This window comes from Chrysochloris asiatica, unplaced genomic scaffold (assembly GCF_000296735.1).
Source record: "Chrysochloris asiatica unplaced genomic scaffold, ChrAsi1.0 scaffold00253, whole genome shotgun sequence".
NCBI classification, from domain to species: Eukaryota; Metazoa; Chordata; class Mammalia; order Afrosoricida; family Chrysochloridae; genus Chrysochloris; species Chrysochloris asiatica.
This window is the reverse complement of record NW_006408771.1, coordinates 2,900,578-2,912,771: the sequence shown is the minus strand read 5'-3', so window position 1 is coordinate 2,912,771 and position 12,194 is coordinate 2,900,578. Positions and strand designations below refer to the sequence as shown.

General features: G+C 36.0%; 1 pseudogene; it reads right to left on the bottom strand.

Annotated features, from left to right (window-relative positions):
- Window positions 1-2,144: 2,144 nt before the first annotated feature.
- The window catches only part of LOC102819960, a 177,672-nt pseudogene continuing 167,622 nt past the window's right edge, over window positions 2,145-12,194 (bottom strand).

Sequence of the window (12,194 nt, the reverse complement as noted above, 5' to 3'; positions counted from 1 at the left end):
TATTCTGTTATTACCCTTTTTATTTCCATTGTGACATCACCCATGTGGTTTCTTATGAGTGTTATTTGAGTCTTCTCCCTCTTTTATTTTGTTAGGTTTGGCAATGGTTTGTCAATTTCATTAATCCTTTCAAAGAACCAGCTTCTTGTCCTGTTGATTCCTTCTATAGTTTTTCTGTTTTCTATCTCGTTCATTTCTGATCTAATCTTTATTACTTCTTTTCTTCCAGTGACTATAGGTTTACTTTGCTGGTCTGTTTCTAATTGTTGGAGATACTGTTATTGTGCTGATTTTGGTTCTTTCTTCTTTTTGGAAGTGTGCATTAATTGCAATAAATTGTACTCTCAGCACCACTTTTACCGTGTCCCAAAGATTTTGGTATGTTGTGTTTTCATTCTCATTTGTTTCTAGGAATTTTATAATTTCACCTTTTATTTGTTTTACTACCCAGTAGCTTTTAAACAGGGTGTTATTCAGTCTCCATGTATTTGACTTTATTTCCTTGGTCTTCCGATTGTTGGGTTCTAATTTTATAGCATTGTGATCGGAGATGATGCTTGTTAATATTTTGATGTTTCTAAATTTATGGAGGCTTGTTTTGTGGCTTAACACATAGTCTATTTTGGAGAATGTTCCATGTGCACTGGAAAAGAATGTGTATTATGCTGTTGTTGGGCCGAATACTCTGTACACATCCATGAGGTCAAGTTCATTGATTGTGTTGTTTACTTCCTCTGTGTCTTTGTTGCATTTCTTTCTGGTTGTTCTAACATTTTGGTGAAAGTGGTGTATTAAAATCCCCCACTATTATAGCTGTTGTTAAGTGTGTCGAGTTAGTTCTAACTCATAGTGACCCAGTATAGGGTTTCCGATGAGCAGTTAATGAGCTTGAACTGCTGACCTTGTACTTCAAATAGCTTTGCAGTGTGGCACAGTAACCCACAGCACCACACCAGAATTCCATTATTGTATACTTGTCTATTTCCTTCTTCCAATTCTTTTAGGGTTTGCTTTATATATTTTAAAGCTCTTTCATTGGGAGTGTAGATATTTATTATGGTTCTGCCATCTTGTTCAATCGATGCTTTAATAATGAGACAATGACCTTCTTTATCTCTTATGCTGTTTTATACCTTAAAGTTTATATTATCAGAGATTAGTATTGCCACTTCTGCTTGTTTTTTATTACAATTAGCTTGGTATGATTTTTGCTTTCCATCCTTTTATATTTAATCTATTTTTGTTTTTGTGTGTAAGGTGTATCTCTTTCAAATTTTTTTTAATGTAATACTGTTTTATTTAACTTCAAAAACATTTCAGCATTCTAAACATACAAAAGAAAATAACAGAACATTGCAAAGTATTTAGGTACAGAAGGTTCTTGAACTTTCATTGATGCAGTGGCTCTTTGCTTCGCTGACAATGAAGAGTTCGACATTTGTCCAAAAACAAACATTTGTAAAACTACCGCACTTAAAAAAACACAAAACAAAAACAAATACTTCTCATGCCAACTGGCCCCTTTTTTCCACAGCTAAGAATGGCAGCAGACGCTCCGGTCACACTGTATACAAAAATGAGACAACCTGAAGCTAAATGGATGGCCACTGCGTGTCAACAGGTCAAACAGTGCATGCCCTGAGCTCCGGCCCCTCCAAAGGGCTCACTCCCCCACCCCCAGCCCCAGCCAAGCATGGACCAAGAGTTTGTCCCAGCTGTTCTGTTATTTTTACAAACTATAGATATGTACAGTTGAGAACTCAGGATTTCTAGCCAATAACCATTTAGTTAACACCACCTTACAAATTAAACAAACAAACAAAAAGAAAATGCCAGGAACAGCTTTAAATGCCTTGTCACACCAACAGCAAAGAGCACAGAGCAAGGAGACCAAGAGTGCCTTTTCATCTGAAAAATGCTTGGGAATATGCACAACTTTGATACAGGCTCAGGGTGCTCTGGACACGCAGGGCCACTTCATGTAAACCACTGGCGAGGTCTAGAGCACTTTTAGAGACTACAGTATGATCATGACCCAGTTTTGTAACGAAACCTAATGAGGGCAACAGACAAGCCTCAGAGAGACACCTCAATCACGGCACTCCCTTCCCTACTCGAAGATATTCACAAGGAGACAAACAGTTTTATTCATCATCATCCTCCTGCTCCTCTTCTTCCTCCTCCTTTTTCCGGGCAACTTTAGCAGGACCCTTTGCACCATCAAACTTCCCTTTAGACTTATAGTCGGCAACATCCTTCTCATACTTCTCCTTCAGTTTTGCCGCCTTGTTGATGTAAGGCTGCTTCTCATTGTCACTCAAGTTATTCCACATCTCACCCAACTTTTTGGCCACATCACCAATCAAGATGCTAGGGTTCGTGGATTTGATCTTGGGGCGAAATTCGGAACAGAACAGGAAGAATCCAGATGGTGGCCGTTTGGGAGCATTGGGGTCCTTCTTCTTCTTGCCTCCCTTAGCTGGCTGGTCCATAATCCTTCATTTCCCGATCATAACGTACTTTGTCCGCCTTTGCCATTTCATCAAATTTAGATTTCTCTTTACCAGACATAGTCTTCCACCTCTCTGAGCACTTCTTGGAAAATTCAGCAAAATTGACAGGGATCTCTGGGTTTTTCTTCTTATGATCCTTTCTGCATGTCTGCACAAAGAAGGCGTATGCAGACATCTTGCCTTTTGGTTTCTTAGGGTCACCTTTAGCCAACCTGACTGTATTGTTCGGAGTCTCTCAGACTGCATACTGAAGGATCTTGTTTTTTATTCATTCTGCCCTCTCTGTCTTTTGACTGGTGTATTTAATCATTTGATATTCATTATAATTATCGATAGGTATGAGTCTAGTGCTGTCATTCTGTTTGGTTTTTGTGGTGCTGCTGTTTTCTTTGTTCTGCATGCCTTCCTGTTCTGAGGTCATGTTTTTTTGTACTTTTTTTTGTCAGTTTCTTCATTGTTTTATTGCTTCCATGTGCTTTGGGATTTTCATTTTCTTGATATGTTGTGATTTATTAATTTTATTTGAGGTTATCCTGTATTTTATTAACTGTTTCTTCCATTTAAAGCAGTCTGTTTTATAGGACAAGTTTTTAAGGTACCCTAAAATATATGTGAATCTATCTATGGACTCTATGATTCCCTTTGTATATTTTATTTTCCTTATAGCAAAACCACCTTTTAAATTACTCTTACTCATGGGTCAAAACTGAATATTATAAGTCCTCAGTGTTCTTTTGTTATAGATCATCTCGGGCATTATTGAATCTTTGTTTTCCATTTAGATTTTATTAGCAATTTGTCAATGACCAAGGGAATTTTACTAAGGTTATGAATCAAATTATAAAGAAACTATAGATTTGTTGAAGAGAATAAGTGTTCCTTATATGCTCCTTGCAAAAATTTTTTCTTTCTTATAAGCCTTTTTTATTTCCTTTGAATTGTATTTTTATATGTTGCTTTGGAAAAGTTTTGCAAATTTATTACATGTATCCACAGTTATTTGATTGTATGTTATTTTAAACATTATATCTTAAAAATTATTCAATATCTTTTATTTCTCTTTACAGAAATTAATTGATTTTACTTATTGATCTATTCCCATTGTCGTTACTAAATTCACTTTTTAATTCTAACAGTTTGTAGTTTACCCTGTTATTTCCATGCCATATACTGATTCATATTTCTTGTGTATATTGATAGTTCTGTTTTATTTCAAAACTTACAGATTTTAATAGTCTAAAACTTAATAGAATGTTGATAAAAGTAGTGATAATAAGAATCACTTTCTCCTGATTTCAGGATAAAGGTCTCCAGTATTTGTCCCTTAAATATGGATGCTTTAGTTTGATTTGTGATAAGTTTTGTCAAGTTATGAAAGATTTTTCACATTTCTGTTTATTATCATGTATGCTTCTTTAATCATAAATACATATATAGTTGATTCCATCAAGTCCTTTTCTATTGAGATTATCAAAATATTTTGATTTTTTTGTTTTAATTGCATCATTCTTCTCCATTATAGCAGAAAGGGTGCGGCCTAAGTGATTTTATTGCCTGAAAATAGAGGATCTTTTTATGTTTTAATCTATAAAAATATTTATCTATTGAATTTGTTTTTAATTGTCTTAAAATTATAATGTTATTTACCTCAATGTTGAATACGTGGTGGTTGCATGTTGCATACTAATTCCATCTCAGAATTAAATTAGCATCTTTTTCTTTAATCTTTGTTCCCTTTTTTTCTTTAAGCATGACGTTGGTTTTGCAGTTTCAACAAATATATTTTATTAAATTAATGATAGATTTCTAATTTTAGATTTCTGAGGCTATTTGATATTCTTAATTAGTTATTCTAAATGGAATCACAGTAAATTAAACAGGCATTCAGGATCAATGGAAATAAACATACATTTTCCCCTTTAATCTGCTAATGTAGTCAATATCCTTGATTAATTTTATAAAATTAAATTATCCTTTAATTATTGGATTGATTCCTTGGAGGCCAAGAGGGCCAAACTTTGTCTCTCATACTTCTGACATATTGTCAGGAGGGACCAGTCGCTGGAGAAGGATATCGTGTTTGGTAAGGTAGACGTTCAGAGAAAAAGAGGACGACCCCCAACAAGATGGATTGGCCAAGTGGCAGCATTGATGGACTCAAGCGTGGCAACAGTAGTGAGGTTGGCCCAGGATCGGGCAGTGTTTTTGGTTCTGCTGTGTATAAGGTCGCTATGGGTTGGTGCCAACTCGATGGCACCTAACAACAATAATACCAATGTTATAATATTATTTTGAATGCATACTTGTAATAGCATTGCTGTTGTTGTTTAATTTTAGATGTTGGTACCTGTATTCTGAAATATGATTTATTTGGGTCTTTCTTGTCTAGAATTGATAATCAAGATTTCTATACTATTTCTGTTTTCTTTTCTTTTCCTGGATGAATTTATACAATTTGAAATTTGGAATCAGGAATATTTTGTGAGCATTGATCTTTTACTGTGACTCCAAACTTTTCTATGACTCTGTAGGGTAAACACTAGACTGTGAAACCAAGGTGGTTCAACTCGAACATATATTCCTTGGGAGAAAGATGAGGCTTTTTGCTCCTAAAAAGATTTACAGTCTAAGATATTGGATTTCTCAGGTTGTACATTTTACATGGGTCAATAAAAATAATTTTCTCAAAAAAATAATTCCTTTATATTAAATAACATTTCTTTTGGCATTTGGTTGCATGCTGACTTTACAACGTGTAATTGTTGTAGCAAGTGTAAAGAATCAGGATGAACACTCACCCAAAATTTGGTCCTGATATCAAGACAGATGATATGATACATACGGAAATCCAAAGGAATACTACAAGTTTAATACTCAGTGAGCTTCAGAAATGGAATTTACTTTATTTTCCACAAGTATATGGTAGCCTCTAGTTTAAAATTCTCCACTCTTGGCAACAACCTTTGGAAGAATCCTAAGACACTTTAGCATTATATGAAAATAATGCCCTAAACATTTACAAGACTTGAATAACTTGGTGATGCTTTTCTATATATGAGATCATGGCATCTGCAATAGAGGATTTTTACTTCTTTATTTCCCATTGATCTCTTTCCTTTCTTCTTTCTTTTTTCTTTCTCTCTTTTTTTTTTCTCTGTCTCCCTTCCTTCTTCCTTCTCTCCTTTTTTTTTTCTTTCTTTTCCAAATCGCTCTAGTTAGAACATGAAAAGAATAATTTAAATTGTTTAATTAATGTGGCATCTTTTTTTCTTGTTTGATAATCTCAGGGAAATGCATTTGTTAATGCAGATCTTTTCTGTATTAATTTACTCAGGCTTTGGTAACAAAGTACTATAAAGTGGGTGGCCTAAAACAATAGACATTTATCCTTTCACAGTTCTGGAAGACAGAAATATGAAATCAAGTTGTTGGTTGGTTCATGATCCTTTTTAAGGTAAAAGGGAAATATTTTTCCTTGTTTCATTCAAGCATTTTGTGGTGGGTAATCCTTGGTATTCCTTGACCTGTAGCTGTGACACTCAAATTTCTTTCTCTATCGTCACATGACCATTTTTTCTGTGTCTCTATGTCTTTATTCTTTTTTTTTTTCTTCTCTTCCTAGGAGGACAGTACTAATTCAATTAATAGCCATGTTAATCTAATATAACCTTATGTTCATTTACTGAATTTCATCTATAAAGACCTTCATTTAAAATAATGTCAGTCTTTATTTTTAGGTATCACTATTTAGCCAGGAGTCCTGGTGTGGCGCTGCAGGATAACGCAGTGGGTCATGAGGTGATCCTCAGAAACCCTAGACAGATCGCTCTGAGTTAGAGTCAACTTGACAACACTCAACAGCAACAGCAATTCAGCCAAGTTCATATTCCGTCCTATTGTGTTGACTGTTTTTACTGTAAGGAAGTGTTATAATGCACCAAAAAATTCTGTACCTATTGAGGTGACCTTGTCATTTTTGTTCTTTTCATTTATTAATATGATGTATTCCTAATTTGATTTTAGGGTGCTGGCTAACTTTTCAGCACTGTGACTCCATAGGCTAAGTGCTAGACTGAAACACAAGGTAGATGGATAGACTCCAACAGCTACTTCTGAGGAGAAAGATGAGGTTTTCTGCTTCCAAAAAGATTTACAGTCTAGGATAACGTATTCAAGGTCTCTATGATTTGGAACAAAATGGGCACTACCACAACACCAAACAAACTTTGCATTCCAGTAAAAAGTTTCATTTTATCATGGTACATAACTCTGTTTATAAATTGCTAGCTTTAGTAACCTAGTATATTTGCTTGCTTATTTCCATCTATATCTATGAGATATTTATCTATGTTTTGTTATTGTTGTTGTTGTTCTTTTTTCCTGGGGTTAATATTGTGATAACATTAACTTTGAAAAAGAAGTTGGGGAGTTTTTCCTCCTTATTTAGGAAGTTAGTTTTTGACAAACTGATATTAATTGTTTAATGTTTTGTAGAATACACCACTAAAACATATTGTATTGGACATTTCTTGTGGTTAAAGTTTTTCATCGCTAATATCATTTCTTTACTTGTTTCCATATCTATTGTGACATTTTATTTCTTACTCAGTCACTTTCAGTAATTTGTGTACTGATATATTTCTAGAAATGTCTCCATATCTAAGCTATATATATTTTTTAACATTTATTAATGATCTACTTATATCTTATTTCAAATTTTTTTTCTCAAAAATCATGTCCCTTCAGAACAAACGCCCCCTCTAAGACTGAAACCTAAAGGGAACACATGAGCAGGCATGTAAGCTTGCTGGTGACCATGATGCTTTACTGGCGAGTGGAAGCAATGATGATATGGGCTGAGTTCAACCATGTTCCATAGACTCCCATCAACCTGGAGATGAGAGAGAGAAGAGGAAGGGCTGGATGGTATGAAATGTGGTGAGACCTGTGGACTCCTGAGCTCATGGATAAGGATATAGCCATGGAAGTTTAGAGCTGAGAGTGACACATCCAGCTAATATGAAGTAACGAGAGAGGGACAAGAATGCCCACCCTTGTAGACAGTACACATTCAACTTAGTTAGCTTTGATCGCTTGATGATCAGAACTGCATTTGTTGTTGTTGTTGTTGTTGTTGTTAAGCCAATGAGTCGATTCTGACCCATAGTGACCCTATATAGGGCTTCCAAGGGGTACCTGGTGAGCTTGAACCACTGACCTTGCAATTCAAACAACTTTGCAGTCTGATACATTACCCCACAGCACCACACCAGGACTCCCAAACTCTAGAGGAAGATAAAAAAAAAATTTTTTTTTGATAAAGGAAACTAGTGTAAATTGCTACCATTTGATGAACTTGATCTACACTTATGGATGTTGTTGTGTGTACAATCAAGTCGGTTCTGACCCATAGCAACTCTGTATACTGTTTCCAAGGAGTGATTGGTGAGCTTGAGCCACCGACCTTGTAGTTCAAACAGCTTTGCAGTCTGGTGCGTTAACCCACAGTACCACACCAGGACTCAAAATATCATCTGAGAGGGAAGGAGTCTTCATGTCAGGTATCAATCCTATCCCCATTGTATACAGGGTTGGTAGGAAGGGGCAACTTGGGAGGGCTATAAAGGCACAAAGTGACTGACTTACAAGTTTTCAAGAGGAAGTTTAGTTTCAGAGGGTGTGGGGCGGAAGACAGAATCCCCACTGAATAGTTTTCATCTTATCTAGAAAGGTCTGGTGAAAGGAGATGGGGATAAGATTCTTATGATTCAATAGTGACTAATTGTTATCATGACTAATTGTGACTATCACAACTATAAAGGTAGAAGTTAACAAAAAGGGGGAATCAGTTAACTTACAGGCCAGGAAAGAGAACTCTAGGACCAACAAGGGAGAAGAGCATGAATGGAATATGGGACCCTAACCAGAGAAACAGAAACACCAGAGATGGAAGCAGAGATGAGGACATGGAGAGATAGAACAGCTGAGGACTCTAGACTCACAGAAAGAGAAAGGTTGTGTGTTCGTGGCAGGAAGCAGCCTTGCAGAATGTACCCTTTGTTTGTTTAAATGATTATGTCTTCCTGAGTGTTTTTGTCCACAGCCTCCCCGCCCCCCCCCACAAACAAAAATAAAGAAAAAAAGGGAATAGAAGCAAATACCATTGAATGATGATGCATAAAGGTGATTGTAATCATTGCAATAAAATGATGAGTGTTAAACTGATGTTCTCCCGTGTAAACTAACACTCAATTCACAATAAAAGCCTTGAGATTAGCAGTTCAAAACCTCCAGTCACTCCTTGGAATCACTACACAGTGCCATTATGAAACAGAACCAGTTTTATGGCACTTAATATTTTATTTAATTAATTTTCACTATATTTCATAGGCCCTCCTTTTTCTTTATTTAGTTTTATTTTGATATTTTTTCCAATATTTTAAGTCAAATAGACCAGTCATTTAATATAATCTTTTTTTTTATTAGCTGTTTTTTTGTTGTAAAGTGCAATCAAGTCAATTTCAACCTATAGTGACCCTGTATAGGGTTTCCAAGGAGCGAATGGTGAGCTTGAACTGCCTCCTTGCTATTCAAACTGACTTTGCAGTGCAGTGCAGTAACCCACAGCCTAGCACTGTTTTTATTGTTGTTTTTGTTAAGTACCGTGAAGTCCGTTCTGACTCATAGTGACCCTGCACAGGGTTTCCGAGGTTGGAGCCCTGGTAGCACAGTGGTTACGAATTGGGCTGCGAACCGCAAGGTCTTCAGTTCAAAACTACCAGCTGTTCCATGGGAGAAAGATGAGGCTTTCTGCTCCCGTAAAGATTTACAGCCTCGGAAACCCTGTATAGGGTCGCTATGAGTCAGAACCGACTCCACGGCACATAACAACAACAACAACAAATCTTTAAAGGAGCAAAAATCCTCATCTTTCTTCTGCAGAAAAGCTGGTAGTTTTGAACTGCTGATCCCGAGGTTACATTAGGACTCCAAGGTTCAGAGTGATAAATTCTCCTTCAATCTCTTTCATAAGAACCGCACATAGTGCTATAGAATAAATACTGAACTAACAGTCGCTGTAAGATCTGCAGTTCAAATAATCTCCTCGGGCAAAAGATAAGGTTTTCTGTGTCAGTAAAGATTTACAGCCTTGGAAGCAAATTGATGGCAGTAGATTTAGATTGGCGTGGCAATCTCTTCCTTAGTTGCAGCTCATAAATTTTGGTGTGTTGTGTCTTTATTTTAACTTAGGTCAAAGTGTTGTGTAAATTCTTCCTGTTTCCCTTGATTACTTTTAATACATATTTTTGATTGTCCCATATTTCTTTCATTATTATTTTCTAATATAATTATATTGTGATTGGAGAATATACTTGGCATGATTGTTTTTCTTATACATTTATTTTGGTTTGGTTTGTGTTTCAGCATATGGTCTATTCTGGAGAATGTTTCATGTAATCTTGAGAGAAAAAAAGTGTATTTTGTCAGTTTTGCTTAGGTATTGCATATATGCCTGCTACAACTTATGAAAACATTTCAACCTGCAGAGTCAATTCTTTATTTACATAATGAGCAATCTTCCAACTAATTCAGTCATTTTCTCTCTTATTATTATTATTTTTTTCCTGGAACACTGGTATGCCACATGTTACACCTCATTTACATTCCAAGAAATTATTTATCTTCTTCCTCATTTGTTCATTTGTTTTCATTTTTGCTTTGAATTTTAAGATACTTTTTCCAGTTGAAATGCAGAAGATTTTAATTATTTCTTAATATTAACCTCCTTACTCTTACTTTATCTAATTAATTTCAGTATTTAAAATAGTTGGTTTAGATGCTTAAAAATTATTACCTATTAATTTAATGTGCACAATAACAAACAAAAAAACCCTCACTCTTTACTATTCCCTTTGACTTAAATTTCCAGTTCTCATTCAATGAAAGTTACCTTGTCTTTTATATATATCTTCCCTTTCCTTTCAGTGATCTTGCCTCACAGAAGCTCAATGGCCTTTGCTGTTACATGATGTCGAGTCAGTTCAGGCTCACAGAGACCCTGTATAGGGCTTGCAAGGAGTGGCTAGTGGGTTTGGACCACAGACCTTGTGGGTAGCAATTCAGTGCCTAATTTGGGCTAATATTAGATTTAGCTTTTAAAAACATCCAAAGACTCTGATTTAATTATTCTGATTGAGTCCCAGGGATTCTAATAGATAATCACAATCCAGTTCTACTGAAATTCATTTTTTTCTTTGCTTGACGGTGGGTTAGTAATACTCAACGCTTACCTTCACAGAACTTTAAACTGAAAAAAAAACTTCAACAGTGGAAGCTGTAGCAGACAAATTGAATTAAATCTGCAGAACCACACAATGAAAAACCCAAGGCCCCAAGAAAACTGTGCTGACATTTTAACCCTGAATCATATTACTAAATGAATGGATTTTTACATAAAAATAAATTTGTACCAGCAAGCTGCTGAACTATGCAGGCACACTACATGGACTCTCTACAACAAAGATACAGGAGACACATTAAACAGACACAGATTAAAATTCTGGCACTCAGAACTTCAGAATAAAGTTTAGAGAGGTGGAATGAATGTTTGTAGAGAGGAGAGGCCAAACAGGGATGGTGAGAGAGGGAGCGTGGTTAATGACTGGCAACTGAGGGGGATCTGGCAGAGCAGATTTGAAAAGATGCAAGGTCTTCTTTTCCCCCACACTCCCTTTGTGACCAGAAGTGTGGCTAGTTCGCAACCTCATCAACCCCTAGTACAGATCCTGCTCTCTGGGAGTTCAGAGTCACATGGTTGGGAGCCATACCTGTGTGAGGTGAGTCCAGCTGCATTACTTTGGTTCCTGGATTCAGATGGACATGGCTTCAGACCTACAAAACCGACAAAACCATAAGACCAGCATTCAACCAGTCATGCTGCCCCCAGCTTCCCTGTGGTCCTAACAAACCCTGACATCAATTCCATCAAGGGGCTTCATGAATTACTTCCAGATTAATTGTCCTGAACATAGATATCACTGAGACCAATAAGAACTCTTATCTAGGGACAGAAACTGCTGTCACTTCCCTGCCATAGCTACCTTGTGAGCTCCCCAGAGATTTCTCCCTTCCAGGTCCAACAACTACACTGGGTTTTGTTTTTGTTGGTTTTTGTTGTTGTTGTTGTTGTTGTTTTTTACAAATGTGCCAATCCCACAATACCCTAGAGACAAAAAAATTTAGCTTGCATGAAGAAATGAGAGAATGACTCAAACAAATGACCAAGATCCAGAGCCAGAAAATGATTCCAAAAGAGAAAAGGTAATGGAACTAACTGGAAAAAAAATTCAAAGCAATAATTATTATGTACTTTCAAAGGATCAACAGAAAGATTTAGGAAAGCAAGGAGAATACATTAGAAACTTTAGGAAAATTCAGGAAAACACTACAAAAGCAAACAAACAAGATAAATTGCAAAATTTGAAACAATACAAAACCTTCAGAATACAGAAGATTAATACTAAGATATCAGAAATGAACAATACATTGGAAGGAGTGTATGTGAAGCAATGGAAGCCTGAATTAGTGAGCCTGGATATAAATCTTTCAGTACTAATATGCTAGAAAAACAATCATAAAAAAGAAGGAAAAAAAATCTAAGGAAAGCCTAAGTGTTTTGTG